The 14775-nt window shown below is 54.1% G+C and overlaps 1 protein-coding gene and 2 long non-coding RNA genes across 6 annotated transcripts in view; 2 read left to right on the forward strand and 1 right to left on the reverse strand.

Annotated features, from left to right (window-relative positions):
- Positions 1-4328, reverse strand: part of ST3GAL1 (ST3 beta-galactoside alpha-2,3-sialyltransferase 1) — a 92948-nt gene extending 88620 nt beyond the window's left edge. For both annotated transcript variants that reach the window (XM_058699148.1, XM_058699147.1), the window contains exon 1: positions 3992-4328. The gene's annotated coding sequence lies outside the window, so the exon portion shown is untranslated. The remainder of the gene's footprint in view (positions 1-3991) is intronic.
- A 142-nt stretch (positions 4329-4470) lies between these two features.
- LOC131494673 (uncharacterized) lies at positions 4471-10434 on the forward strand. 3 transcript variants are annotated; one of them, XR_009253538.1, is made up of 3 exons: positions 4471-5124; positions 5596-7138; positions 7438-10434. It is a non-coding gene; the product is annotated as an uncharacterized LOC131494673 (long non-coding RNA). The 3 variants fall into 3 exon arrangements; XR_009253540.1 differs by having other exon boundaries at positions 4514-5124; positions 5596-5657; positions 5912-7655; XR_009253539.1 differs by having other exon boundaries at positions 4514-5124; positions 5912-7655.
- Positions 10435-10491: 57 nt separating this feature from the next.
- On the forward strand, positions 10492-12431 carry LOC131494674 (uncharacterized). The gene is made up of 2 exons (XR_009253541.1): positions 10492-10581; positions 10690-12431. It is a non-coding gene; the product is annotated as an uncharacterized LOC131494674 (long non-coding RNA).
- The last annotated feature ends 2344 nt before the right edge of the window (positions 12432-14775 follow it).

Genomic DNA, 14775 nt, shown 5'->3' on the forward strand with positions numbered 1-14775 from the left:
CTATTTGGAGTTTATGAGACCAACTGGTGTTCTAGATCAGCTCTGTCACTCAGGGTCCCCTGATTTCCCCTCTGGGCTTCAGTATTTTTGAATTAATATGAAAATATTGAACAAAATGACTTCTATGAACATTTTCAGCTCGAGTGGGAACCCTATTGGTCCTGGTGAAGTCACCAAGGTCCCTGTTTGCAATACACATCATCGGGGCTCCCCCAAAATGCCACCTCGGCTCTGCCCAGTTTCAGACCCCGGAGTCTGAAACTTCTGGGGCGTCTCTCAATGTCCGGTGCTGAGAATTGCTGGCGAATGATTTCACCAAGCGGGCGTGGGCTCTGGGAGTCTGGAGCACTCGCAGTGAGTAAGGAGGCGTCATTGCACGGGGTGGCCCTGTTGTCTGTGATGCCAGGAATGCCCGGAAAGTTCTGAGGACGGTGCTGGAGCAAAAAACAAGTAGGGCACAGACTGTCTTCATGAAGAAAGCCTTTAACGGCCCCAAGGCCATGTCAGCAGAACTCCAAGCCTCTCATTTTGCAGAGAGTGAAACTGAGACCAGAGCCTGGAACAGACGGGTGCCAAATTACAAAGCAATTGCGCACTGGCTCTGGGACTTCCTCTGGGGCCCAAGGTTGGGCTCCTGTGCCCAAATTAGAGAAGAGCGCTCTCAGAGCCTTGGGTCTGCAAGGGGGGAGCCAAGGTTACACGTGTGGTCCACAACTTAACAAAGGGCATGTGAGCCTTATTCTAGAATTCTCTGTGACCAGGCCAGCTCTTCCACGGGAGGGTGGTGCTTGTCCTTTGTGTATATAGGATTTATTGGGAAGCGGGATAAGGAGATCACTGGTGGATTTGTTTTACTTTACTTTGGTTGCTTTTCATGGTGTGGGAGGGAGCCTGGGGAGAGGGTTAAGGTCTAGATCCCGTAAGGCAAAGCCCTGTCCAAATATAACTCCTCTGAGTCAGCAGCTTGCCACACACAGCAAGGGACTCAAGCTAGGTGAGCTGACCAGGAGGTTCAAAGGCACCCCTTCCTGGGGGCGGAGGGTGCTGCTGAGAACTTGCCCCCAGGAGATATCCTGGCCTAGGGGTTGCTTGGTGCAGAGGGGAGACAGAGCCCCTCACATCCCTGAGGCTCCAGGATCTGCAAGGACCTCTCGCTGCTAGGCCCAAAGACGGACCCACCCCACCATACCTAGGGGACCAAAGGCTCCAGACAGCCGATTCTGTGGAAGTCCCTGACGTCAGAGGGTTGCTGGTATGTCCAGCTGGGGGAATGCCTAGCCTGCCCCCAGAAAGGGAACACAGGCCTGAGGTCAGCAAGCGGGCTACTCAGAGCCACACTGACCAGAATCCACACCCCCTAAAAAAAAAAAAAAACCCTCTGCCATTTCTTCTGGCAACACTTCCTGTTTTCTCCGTCAGCCAAAGGCTCAAGAGGCCTCCGCAGGCCTGCCCACCCAGTGAGGTGAGGGGAAGATCCTGCTCCAGCCCAGGCCCTCGCCTTGCCCCGGTGGTAAAGCCTGGACTGGCAAAATGCAGGGACAGTACATTGCCAGGCTTGTGGAGGTGTTCAAAGGCAGAGGAAGGGGCCCCCTACTCATTCTGTTATTTATTTGTTCAGCAAAACTAAATATTTTGGAAGATGGGATTCCTCTCCCCAGACTTTGAGCCACCGTATGTGGATATGCATATGTAGTGTGAATGTGTGAATGTGTATATCCACACGTGCACACGTATTCGCACAATTTTATGTAACTCTGTGCAACACATTTGTAAAGTAATAGTGATGACCCCATTTTACAGATATGAAAACTGAGATTCTGGGAGTTCCAAGTCTCAGGCTCGAAGGTCAGAGATGGAGATGATGAAAGACCTGGGATCTACGGGGAGGGTGGGAGTGTGCTGGAATGGTGAACTCTGGTCGATCTTTCCAGCCAACTGCGGGATTTCAGAAAACAGCCAGGCCATGGCTTTGGGGGAAGGAAGAAGAGGTGCAGGAAGATACCTCCAAGGAGCCCAGGCAAGGCGCCCTCACGGGCGCCCCTTCCCCACCTCGGACACAAGCAGCAGTCTCCGTAGCAGCCTGCAGGGGGCAGTGCGCCTTGCCTTTTGCGAACCGCCTGGGCGCCCTTACGCAGCTCCAGGGAAGGAACACCAGGCGGCTCCGCCCTCAGCTTCTAAACAGCCCAGTTTTGAACCCGGCGCGTAGTAGGTGCTCAAGGCACGCCTAGAGGCCGAAAGGCCTTGGTTAGGGGGATGAACGTAAATTCGGTGGTAGAAATCGGGAGGAGAAGGCGAGAAGGGGACATTCCGGCCCCTGCCAGCGCATTTACATCTAGAGGCCTTTTCAAACAGCCTTAGTCCCTACTGTGTGTCAGGCGCGGTGGCTACCGCTCCTGGACAACCTCGTTCTCTGCTAATCTCCTTCTCCCCCCACTCCTCCACCCCTCCCCCTCCCCCCCAGCCAAACACACACGCTCAGCCTTAGCGGCGGTGGGCGCTCGCTGTCTCCCTAGGGGACATCTCGGCCCAAATCCGCGTGGCGACGGGACCCGCGAGGGTGGTGAGCCAGAAGGAGCCAGGAGTCCCTAGAGGTGGGGCACGTGAGAGCCAGGCGGATGCCTGATGCGGCCCCTCGGCCAAGTGGTCGCTGCCCTCAGGGACGAAGCCGGTTCCCTCTGCGGGACACACACAGCCCGTGAGACGCAGTGACCCGCCCAGCCCCCACCACTCGCGCACTTCTGGGCGCGCACGTGTCCGCCCGCCGAGCGCCCCCACCGAGCCCTGCGAGTGGCAGGCGCTGGCCGAGACCTTCGGGTAGCAGGCTGGAAGGACTCCGGGCTCCAGCCGCCGATCGGAACCCAGACGCTGCAGACGCCCGTCCCCAGAGACCGGGCCGCGGGGCACGTTGAAGGCAGCCCGGGCGCAGCCTCAACCCCCATCTCAAGTTCAGCCGCGCTTCCTCCCGCAAGGTCACGCTCAAACACACTCAGGCTCAGCGAAAAGGAGGAGCTCAAAGTTGCGCCACGGTCCGGATTCCGAATCTAGCCGTAGCCCCATCCGGGCGCTCCGCCCCACGGTCACCGCTGCCCTGGCCCTGCGCTCTCCCAAACGGCGGCCCCTGCCCCGCGCAGGTCACACACCCACGAGACGCAGACAAGTTGCTAACTTTTGTCAGATTTTTTCGCTGCAGCTGCGGCGCCTAACGGGGTTGGGGCGGACTCCGGAGTTTCGAGTTGCCACCCGCACCACCCCCGCCACGCTCCCCTGCGCCCACCCAATACCTCCCTGCCCACCACGCCACGTCCAGCTGCCGCGTCCCGGGCGCCAACTTCTCGGTCGTCTCCGGAGTAACGTGGGCCGGCGGCGTCCCCGGGGGCGACGGCCAACTCCCGGATGTGCTCCTGCTCGCAGCGGATTTGGACGCTCGATCCGTACACTGTCCCGCCGCAGCTCGACCGGATCACCGGCGGCCTCCGCGGGCCCCCGCGCCCCTCGCTCCACTCGAAAGCCCCGGAGCCAGCCACCCCGAGGGGACTCATCCCACCGGCGGCCCCGCTGGCCGCTTCGCCCTCTGGCGGCCCGGACCAGGGAGATTCCAGCCTGGCGCCGGTGCAATGTCACTGGGGCCACCCCGGGGACCGCTGCCCCAGACCTGGCGCAGGCTCCCCGCTGAGGTCCCAGCAGCTCTTCCAATAACGGCAAAAGATCCCGGAGCCCCGGCCTCCTCCCGGACCTCCTCCCTCTCCCGAAGACCCCGGTGACGCCGTGGCTAAGGAAGGGGGGGTCTCCCTACGCGTGTCTTCCCCTGGGCGCCCGGGGTCTACAGTCCCACTTCCACTGTCAAGCCCTCCTAGACCCCTCCCGACCACTTCTGTTCCCGGCTCCGGGCAACCGCCCCTCCACTTGGAGAACACACTCGAAACTGCCCCAACTCCGGCGGACGCAGCCCCCCGCTCACCCCGGCCGCGCTGGGCTCGGCGCGCTCACTCACCGCAGCCGGAGACACGCTGGAGTTTCCGCGGCTTTGGAGATGAGGGGCTCCGGGGAGACTAAAGGGGGGGTTGTCCCGAACACTGGCCCCCTTCCCGGCTCACATCGCGCCGTCCTCCTCTCCCTCCTCCTCCTCGCCCTCCCTGTCCTCCTCTTCCTTCTCCCTCTGGTCTTTGTCTTTGCAAAGTGTCGAAACTGTCTGGCATAGTGGAGCTCCGCCGGCGGAGGCTGGAGCCGGGGAAGCGGGGAGGCGGGGTGAGGACGGGAGCGGTCTCGGGAACACCTTCCCCCGGGTGTAACGGGAGGGGCCGGCGGGCGGCCGGGGAGGGGCCGCTTCCCTGGCCGGCCGGGGCCGGGAGCGGGGCGCGCCGGAGCGGGGCGGGCGCCTGGGCTGCGCGCGGCCCTCCCCTTCCTCCGCCCAGTGCCCGCCCCCCGGGCCCGCTCCCCCCCCCTCCCCCCTCCTCCCGCGCCCCCTCCGCCCGCTCTGGGCTCGGCTCTCGGCTCGCTCGGGGCTTCCTGCGAGCTCCGGAGCCACGTGGACCGCAGCCGGCTCGGCGGAGGCCAGGCTGGGGAGACGCCGGAGGCGGCGCGGGGACCGGATCGCCGCCCCGGGAGGGCTCTGCGGGGACAGCTCCGCGACACTCCGCGCCGCCGCCGCCCACGGGCTGGAAAGACTAGGGAAGAATCGCCCGGAGACCCGTGGGGTCAACCCCGGGGAGGAGGCGACGGGCGCCCGCCCAGAGGACGTGGCGGTGTCCTGAAGAGCCCAAGTCGGCCGCACCGTAGCACAGAAGGGGCCGGCCGACACCCTGTTGGTGACCGGGCAAAGCCATGGACTTCCTTTAAGGGCGCGGGACTCGAGGTGGGATTTAGGGAGGAGGAGGGGAGGAGCGCGGCGGGGCTGGGGCCCTGGTAAGGCCCGAGCCTGGGCCCCGTTCCGAGCCGCAGAGCGGCCACCGCGGCGCGGTCCCCGCCCCGGCTCGCCTGCCCGCCGCAGTTTTTTCCTCCCAGATGCGGAGGCTGCACCGCGGTCCAGGGCAGGGTGAGCGCCAGGCAGCGGGACGCCAGGCAGGGGCAGGTCCCACGGCGACCTGGGACTGGGGCTTCTGGGACCGGACCCCCTGGGGGACTCAGGTTTGTGGGGGTTTTGCCGTTTCTCCTTTATAGGGAAGTGAGGCCAGTGGAGACTCAGTGACGGACTTGACAGTCTTAGAGACTAAATGCTGGACGTCAGGTTTAAGAGGCATTAAAAACGTGTGATTGTACAGCTTTTATCCCCTTACAGGGATTTCGCCTCTTTTGTAACTTCTCTGAGCAATGCTCAGAGGACAGAGGCACAGCGTGGCCTAAGGGGCGCTTAATTCTTCTGGCTTCCATTTCTTCCCTTGGAGAGGTCAGCCTTTTGCAGTGGAGATAGCTCCCTAGCACATCATTCATCAGAGTGTGCTTCAGACCAGGAGCTGGATGGGACTTAATGCTTCCAGTCTTGTCTTGCACCTACTGGATGTGTGATCTTAGGCTGGTTACAGAATCTAAGCTTAGGTAGCCCTGTGCCTCAGTTTCCTCTTCTGTGAAAATGGGACTGATTGCTGTCTATCCCATAAGGTTGTTCTAATAAACGAGTGAATCCATCCATGTTGAACCATTACAACTAAGCTTATCATATAGTAAGTACCCAGTGAAAGTTGGCTTTCATGGATGCTGGGCCCTCTGGCGTGGGCCCCTACTCACAATGGGGGGGGGGGGATGGGTAAAGGGTGGTCCAGGAGACTTTTCAGCCTTGGAGGAGGAAAAGGGAGCTATTCAGAGCATAGAGAAGTAGAAAAGGAGCGGGTTGAAAAACAGGAGGAGGAGAGAGTGCGAAAATTCACCACTAGAAAATTAAAGAATTAGTAATTAAGACTGCACCATTTTATCCTAGGTGAATCTGGAAAGACGACCAGATTGAGCAAGTAAGTGGCCCCCAAACATCCAGCTGCTGGTTCTCCTTTGCAGCCAAGAACCAAAGACAGCTCTTAATTTCAGCCCTAGGTCCTTGGCAGTTCCCGTCGGTGACTCCACAGTAAAATGGAAATTCCTAATTAAGTGACTCTATGGTGAAGCATGCATAAATCACCACCTTATCTAGAAAAAGATTTCCATCAGCTGCACCTTTTCCCGGTCTCAGTCTCGGAGGGGTTAACCCGGCCAGGCTTTTTCTCGCCCGCCTCAGTTGTGTTGCAATGTTATTTCTTACCAGGTGACAGACAGGGCCTCTCCCCCTCTCGGGTTTGTCCTCTATTCCATGGAGGCAGCACTTGCGAGGCCCTCGGACCTTTCGGGGAGCCCACATCCTCCGGGGCTATGTGTCAGGGGTGTGTGTGAGGGCATTCCTCGTTGTCATCCCGAGTGTCTCCTAACATGCCCTGCCTAGTACAGCCGCCATAGTCATTCCTGGGAGTGTCTGCACAGTGAGTCCCCCCAGGGAGCCCTGACATTGATTTAATGCTCACCCCCCTCCCGCCCCCGTGTGTTCAGAGCAACTGCAAAGCTCTCCTAATAATGGTGAAGGAAATTGATTTCATCCTCTCCCCGCCCCCTTTCTTCACACATCAGAAAGGAGGGATCCTAATGGGCCCTGATGCTATCTGGGTGATTGGGCAGAAAAGGGCAGCCCGGCTTGTCAGCGGTGAGTTCAGAGCTGCTGGGCACGTGGCCGTTTGTTTTGGGCAGGGTTTTACTTACCACGGTTTTGGGGCCCCAACTTCCCTTAAGATAAAAAGAGGTAATAAGGGGATGTACTGACAGAAGCCGGAAGGAGAGACACAGCCGGGCTTCCTGGCTCTGGCTCTGTCCCTCTTTCCCTCCCTCCGCTTTCTCTCCCTGCTCTTGCCCCCTCTCTGCTCTGTTGCATCCCTGCCCACGGTCTCCTTCTGCTAAGTCCTAGGGTCTGCCCTGAAATGTTCCTGGTGTCTGCGGCCCCAGCCCCCGTACGGCGGGGCAGCTGTCAAAACAGTCTTTCTTGTTTCACAGTTTCACTTTCCACTGTTCATCTATTCTGGATTTTAGTTTTTCCAGAAGAGGAATCTGACTGGCAGGCTTCACCGGGTCCTGGGTCAACAACCCAGCGGTGAATGGGCTGCCCAGGCAGCAAGTGCCCGCCTGAAGAGTTAGCACGTGGAAGGAGAGCTACACGTTTTGCATTATGGGGACTGCAGGACTCATAACGCTTAAGCCCCCTTCCAGTTCTGGGAATCTTGGGGGCATTTGAGTCAGCAGAACTATTCCGCAGGATCACACGCTTTACACTATTCACACATGCTAGACCCAACATCCATGCTAAGGCAGCTGATTAATCTTGTCCAATCATGACTGCACTAATCTCTTTGCCAGAATTTGGCTCAGGAATACGTAGATTTAATCCCTGTTTGCATCAAGAAGACAAAGAAATATATTTGTGTTTTCTAGGAAAAGAGTCCTTAAGAGTAAGGCCTGGGAAGCTTCTCTTTATTTCCAACTGGACGTGAACACGAAGGTATTTTTAGCTCAAGTTTCTCTGGACGACATCTTGTACCCATGAGGGGAGACAAACCGAAGCTAAGTAGATCCAGAGCCCTGATCACACCGTACCTGAAGCCTACCTCTAGACTTTCTGTTGTATTAGAACAAGTATTTTGTTTAAGCCACTTTAGGTCATGGTTCTGTTACTTGCTGCCAGATGCTTGAGAACCATACACAGCTACAGCCAGGTTCCTTTTTCCCCCAAAGTCCCTTCACTGCCCCCAAGGCATTCCCAAGCTCAAAACCCTTAAATCTTCAATGGCTGCCATTGTCTAAGGATGCCAATCCAAACTTCCGAGCCTAGAGATCCAGAGGTCTAATGCAAGGCCTGGGATGAGGGAACTCTGCTTCTTAGCACTGATCACTGTATTCTCAGAGCTTTTGCTGTTCTGGGCTGCAGGACCCTTAAAGAACCATGCCTCCTACACATCGTAGACACTGGGTCCAGCCCTCCTGGATGCTACCATAACAAATTACCATGAGCCGGGGGCCCCACACAGCAGACATGTATTTTCTCACAGCTCAGGAGGCCAGAAGTGTGAAATCAAAGTTTCTGCTGGATTGGCTCCTTTTGGGAGGTCTGAGCGAGAATCTGGCCTGTGCTTTTCTCCCAGCTTCTGGTGGCTCCTGGCAATCTTCGGCCTTCCTTGGCTTGTAGATGATCCCTTCACATGGCTCTGTGTGTGTGTGTGTGTGCGTGTGCACGTGCGCACACGCCTCCTCCTTTTGTAAGGACAGCAGTCACTGGATACTTGGGGCCCACTTTAATTCACCACATACTATGCTAAATGCTGGGGACGTGGAGGTGGGCACAACACGGTCCCCGCCCACCAGGAGTCCACAGTTTGGCAGGGGACTGACCATGCTTGGGATTTCACCACGTTGGGGCAGCGCTGTGACAGGCTAACAGGTGGGTGTCGTGAGGTCACTTAGAGGATGTTGGTTCACAAACCCGGGAGCATTTGGAGTGTAGTCTGAAACTGACCGCACGCACAGAAGACAGGGAGAGACCGAAGGGAGAGGTGGGTCACTCCATGTTGGTAAGTGGCAGGTTGAATAAGCAAGAGAACTTACTTACAAGCCTGATCTTGAGTGCCTCACGATGAATAGATACCTGAACCCACCTTCTAGAATCTTAAAAGTTTAGAGAGAGGCCTTTGTGAGGTTCGGTCATATACGCCGTCGAGGTGGTCTCCACAACACCTGTCCCTGAAGACGGCTCCCTCTGTGGGAACAGGGTGTGGGAGAGACTGCATGTACATTCCCAGGACAGGGGAGGGGGAGAAGGCCCTCCACTTCCCCGGGGTCAGCTCTCGGGTCAGCTGGCAGTCACGTCTTCCTGATGACCTCCTCCACCGGAGGGTAGCTCCTGGGGGACAGGTGTCCTGGGATCTCAGGGAGAACTAGGTGAGAGCAGGGGGGTGGGTGCGGTGTGCAGGAGGCGTGAGCCCATCCGGTTCACGTACCACCTGCTAAGCCGGGTGGAGCAGACTGTGGACTTCGCTCTGGATGCTGGCAGAGGCTCCGAGACTTCACACACCGGGCAGAGGCAACGGGGACGTGGTGACATTTGCATGCTGGCTAGACCACTCCCGCAGCCTCGGGAGGCCGGCGCTGGGGTGTCCAGACTGGAGGCCATGTTCGTTCCGGGAATCCCGCAGAGGCCAGGGGTCTGAGCTGAGGAAGGAGCAGAAGTGAGACATCTGGGCAGGCATCACCCATCTTTCATGGCGAGGCCGGCAGAAGCATGATAGGTTGACAGAAAAACCTTTGATCCCTGAAGGCCTCACAACGGGTTCAGGGTTGGTAACATCGTCCCTCAGGTCCCTTGTTTTGTGAGGGAGAACGTTTAACCATGCTCAGCCCGGTTTCTTGAAGGTACCATAGTGAGATTGTTTTTATTAAAAAAAAAAAAAAGTGTCTAACATTTGTTTATTTTTGAGAGCAAGCGAGACAGAGTGCAAGTGGGGGAGGGGCAGACGGAGAGGGAGACACAGAATCCGAAGCAGGCTCCAGGTCCTGAGCTGTCAGCACAGAGCGGGACACGGGGCTCGAACTCACGAACCGTGAGATCATGACCTGAGCTGAAGTTGGACGCTTAACCGACTGAGCCACCCAGGCGCCCTGAGATTTATTTTTTATTATTATTTGTAACCCAACTGCAAAAGTAATTGACACTCAGTGGATGGTGACCGTCTCTAAACTACAGCACCTCGGACTGTGGAAGGAGAAAGGAACCGTTTTCACATGTCCCATTTCGGTTTTTTGCGGGACTTTTCATTTGCCGCTGACTCTGGTTACCAACCCTGTGTAACACAACATCCCCAAAACTAGAGGCATGAGACGGCCGTTCCTGCCTGTGTTTGATCATGGGTTCTGGGGGTGAGGAATTTGGATGGAACCCCGCAGGGTGGGCTTATCTCTGCCCCACGTGTCTGGGAAGCTGAGAGTACCTTGAATGGCTGAGGCTGGAGTCCGGAGGCTTCTTCACTCGTGGGTCTGGGATCGGGGATGAGTTGACTTGAAGACGAAACTCAGTCCGCCAGAGCACCTCCACGTGGCCATAGAGGCTAGATGTTGAGACGGGGAGCATCCCAGGGGAACCGGGTAGAAGCCATATGCCCTTTATGACCTCGCTTCCGAAGTAACACAGCCTCATCTTTGTGCTCTGTGCTCCCCGTCACGAGCCCGTGCAGACACAAGGGAGGGGATGGGGTGCAGGCGGTGGCAGGCTGCAGGCTGTAGTATGTTCAGGACTGGGTTGCAGGACTAGATTCACAGACAACGGGTGGTGGGGGGGACCTGGTGTGGATGAGGTCACCTGGGTATGTTGTAGAAAATGAAGAGGGACAAGGTCGGAGCCCTGAGGACGTGGTGGTGGTCAATAAATGGTTATGGAATAAATCAATCTTTCAAGAACGTAACTATAGGTAACTCCCCCCCACCCCCCACCCCGCCCAAGTCAGCGGCTCTTCATTCTGGCCTCAAGCAGGAGAAGGATCATGGCTACGTCTCCAGTTACCTCCTGGAGCCAGACAAGGAACCCGTAAGGTCCATTTCTCCAAGTTCACTGCCTACAAGGATGACTCCAGGAGGCTTATTCTAAGCTCAGATTCCTGGGTCCTACTCCCAGAGACTCGAAATTCACTTGCCTTGCAGTGGGGTCCAGGAATCTGCCTTTTGAAACAGCTTCCTTCCGTAATGCAGCTACAAGGACCGCGTGGACAGCACCCCGCTCAGCCGTTCAACCATAAATTCCAAAGGGACCAGGGACAAATCTTCCTGATAGGATGTTCTGGCCCCGAGTCCCGGCTCTTGCGACTTTGCAGCCACCTGACTTTGGACAGTTTCCTTTTTCTGGCCTCAACTTTCTTGTCTGTAGGCTCAGGAGGTTGAGTTAGAGCGATGTTTTCAAACTGGGCTCTGTCATCCCTCAGGGGATTGCACCTTGGCTACCCACCTCCATTAATCCATTTAGCAAATATTCATGGCACGGGTGGATACCGGGGATGTTACAGGATCAGTGATTAATTATCATGATGGACGTTCTTTCCAAAGAAGCGCAACAAGGGGTAAGAGGGAGCTCACAACGATGGCTTGCGTTGTGCGTGTCCTTCCGCTTGAATTGCCGTTTGGACAAACTGTTCCCGGGATTGAAACTGCTGGCTTAGATCATCTTAAGGGTCCTTGCGGCAGGAAACCTTTTGTTCTGTGATGTTTCCTGGATGATTTTATTTCTGAGCGACGTCAAAACAAGCAGAATGCAATTACTGGATGTGAAATCCGTCAGGGCCCCCCCCCCAGGTTAACCCTCTCGTTCTGGAAAAGAAACTTCAGGCTCTTTAGAAGGTTTTCTGACAGTGAAGAACCAGCACCTTAACCTGGGAAACTGAGTGAAAGGCAGACTGGGAAGCTGCAAAGCAGCCGTGCCTGCTTGTGGAGGAAACAGCAGGCGGGGCGGGGGCAGGGGGGCTCTGGACCCACGAGCCTTCCAGTTTTTGTCTGCAGAATGGGCAGATGGTACCTGGCCCCCAGAGTTGTTTTAAGGAGACAGATTATATATACAAAATTAGTAGCTCAGTGCCAGATACTTAGCAAGCATTCAATAAATGATGGCCATTATTAATTTAAGTATCTTTCTTATGCATATTATACTTGTCAACATTCCTGCAAATGTTTTATAGATGAGAATGGAAAAGTACTCAGCACAGGAGCTGCCAAATATCAGGGTCCTGCCAGGCCAACTGCATCTCTGGGGGAAGAAAGCCCTGTAATTCCCTCTTCTTGAAACTACACGCCCATGGTGGCGGCCTTGAAATTCTGAGTGTCCCTCTGCCCCATGCCCTCCCCCCAGCGCTGCCCCCCCCACCACCACCAAAGGAGAGCAAGTTACTTTTCTCAGTAGAAAGCAAGCCAATATCCAAATTTGGGATAGGTTTCCACATTGAGGTAGAATAAAGATGACAGCCATAAATGTTGCGGAGAAATTACAAAAAAGCCCTGAAATCATTCCTTTGTATTTTTTGTAGTTGAACGCCCTAACTTTCCTTGAGACCAAACATGCGTGCGTTTTTTACTCTCTCTCTCTGGCTGGATCCTTAAAACAGTACAGAGACTGAACACAGTTGGGAACACCTCTATCACTTAGTTTATGGGGTGCGACTCCACGGCTGAGCTGGGGGAAAACATGTGACCACAGCTTCCTTATGTCTAAACTGAGGATAACGATAGACTTCACCCTCTAGGATAAATAGGGTGGTTGTTAGCCATGCACACAGTAAGTGCACAGTACGTTAACTATTGTTATTTTCGCGTCTATTGATTTACTCGGTATTTTGGTGCTCACTTATGTATTTTCAACTACAGACTCATAAAATACAAATTAACGTTAGCTTCTTGCATTTAACGATCTGCATTTAATGATTCTGGGGGCAGCCCAATCTACCGTGGCGTTGGGTTGGGAGCTATAGCCTCAGCTTTAAGAGATATGACACCTGCTACCGATTTGGGGCATCCATTTGGTAAAATCATGTAAATCACTTGGGGTGCCCTAGGACTGTGGTCTACAACCGGACACGAGAGGAGGCAGAATTCCATCGGGCAGTCAAATAGCTGACTGGTGAAGAATCCCCTCCAGGGGGGAAGGATCCAGAATTTCACCTACGCAAATCAGGCAGTAGTATCTAGCAGTTAGGATTAGGTTTGACAGCAGAAAACCCCCAATCACAGTGGCTTCACCGGGTAGAAGTTAGTTTTTCCCTTTCCTAAATCCTGGCACACAAGGTTGGTGTAGCATTGTACAGGGTCGGGGGAAGGATCCAGAATTTCACCTACGCAAATCAGGCAGTAGTATCTAGCAGTTAGGATTAGGTTCGACAGCGGAAAACCCCCAATCACAGTGGCTTCACTGGGTAGAAGTTAGTTTTTCCCTTTCCTAAATCCTGGCACACAAAGTTGGTGTAGCATTGTACAGGGTCAGGGACGCAGGCTCAGCCAGCTCGTTGCTTCACCGTAGAGCACACCATCCTCCCCAACTTGATTTCCTGGTCCAACCTGGCTGCCCCAGCTCCAGACATCAAATCTTTATTCCAGGCATCCAGAAGGAGATAAGAACATGCCCTTTCCCTTTAAGTTCATTCTACAGATTGTCCCCAGGACTTCCACTTCCGTCTCCCAGCTGCCTAGCTGCAGGGGACACTGGTAAATGCAGTCCTTATATTGGGACACACACTGTGCGACACACGTATTCGGGGACAATTAGCAGTCTGTGCTGCCAGGTTAGAAGAGGTTAGATCATTCAACTTAGATCCAGGGGCAAGAGCGCAGAAACTCATCTCAGGTGCACAGTGTGGGCTTGGAGTTGCTTGTTGCCATAGCGACTAGAAAAGCCTGAACCTGCCAACTGTCGTGAAGAAAAAAAAAAAAAAAAAATCGTCCTTGTCCCTCAGCCCCTGTGTTCTGGCCAGAAATCTCTGGTCGATAATTTCATAAGTTTAGGTCGGGACTTGCTTGTGATGTTAAAACAACTTGTTTCTTCTCCTGGTGCCGAACACTTCTGCCCTGGCAAAGTTCAGAATGTATTCTGCGGAGTGAAGAGAAAGGAAATCCCAGAAGTCAAGTCTGGGGGGAAAGTAGCATATGGCGGATATTCGAAGTATGTGGTATAATTAAAAAAAAAGAAAAAGGTTTTGATGCATTAGAGTCAGATTAGTCTGATCATGCCAATTAAAATGTAACTGAGCAGTGAGGTAATTTAGACTTGTAAATTTTCATTGGAAAAGTTTTTTTTTTTTTTTTTTTTTTTTTTTTTTTAATTAGAAAGTGTGCCAAGTTTGACTGTTCGGAAGAATCCGAGAGTCTCACCCTTGGTTATAAGTTGAATTACTGCTTCACTAGATGTTTGAAATACTTAGGCAGGCTTTTGTCACATCGGTTGAAGCAATGGAGAGGATTTAACGAATCCAGTTGTTATCTGGGCCCATTGTGTGAAGTTATTTAGGGTTCTTTAAACAAGAGACTCCTTGAAAGTAATTGTTAAAATATAGTCTATGTTAAAAGAGACTTAGAGGTTGAATTGAAAGATCTAAGGGAAAATGGGTTTTTTACTGATTTTCATATTAAAACATTTTTAAAAACTCAAATAGTTTTCAATTGTGCAAACGTCTCATAACAATAATAGAATAATAATAATCATCAAAACCTCAAAACACAACTTCCACTTTTTCCCATTTTTATTTATTTGTGTACAAAATAGAAGGGCTCTGGGGAGCCTGGGTGGCCCAGTCGGTTAAACCTCGCACTCTTCCATTCAGCTCAGGTCACCATCTTACTACTTGTGGGTTCGAGTTCCACGTTGGGCTCTGTGCTGGCAGTGTGGAGCCTGCTCGGGATTCTCTCTTTGCCCTTCCCCTGCTCACTCTCTCTCTCTCTCTCTCAAAAATAAATAAACTTAATTTTTTTTAAACTTTCTGGTATTTAAAAAAATTTTTTTTATGTTTTTATTTATTTTTGAGACAGAAGGAGACAGAGCATAAGCAGGGGAGGGGCAGAGAGAGAGGGAGACACAGCATCCGAAGCAGGCTCCAGGCTCCCAGCCGTCAGCACAGATCCCGACGCGGGGCTCGAACTCAAGAACCGCGAGATCATGACTGGAGCCGAAGTCGGCCACTTAACCGACTGAGCCACCCAGGCGCCCCCTCTTTAAGAAAAATTTTAAACCCAAATCAAAGATGCCTCTGTCCAAAA

Source organism: Neofelis nebulosa, chromosome 14, assembly GCF_028018385.1.
Source record: "Neofelis nebulosa isolate mNeoNeb1 chromosome 14, mNeoNeb1.pri, whole genome shotgun sequence".
NCBI classification, from domain to species: domain Eukaryota; kingdom Metazoa; phylum Chordata; class Mammalia; order Carnivora; family Felidae; genus Neofelis; species Neofelis nebulosa.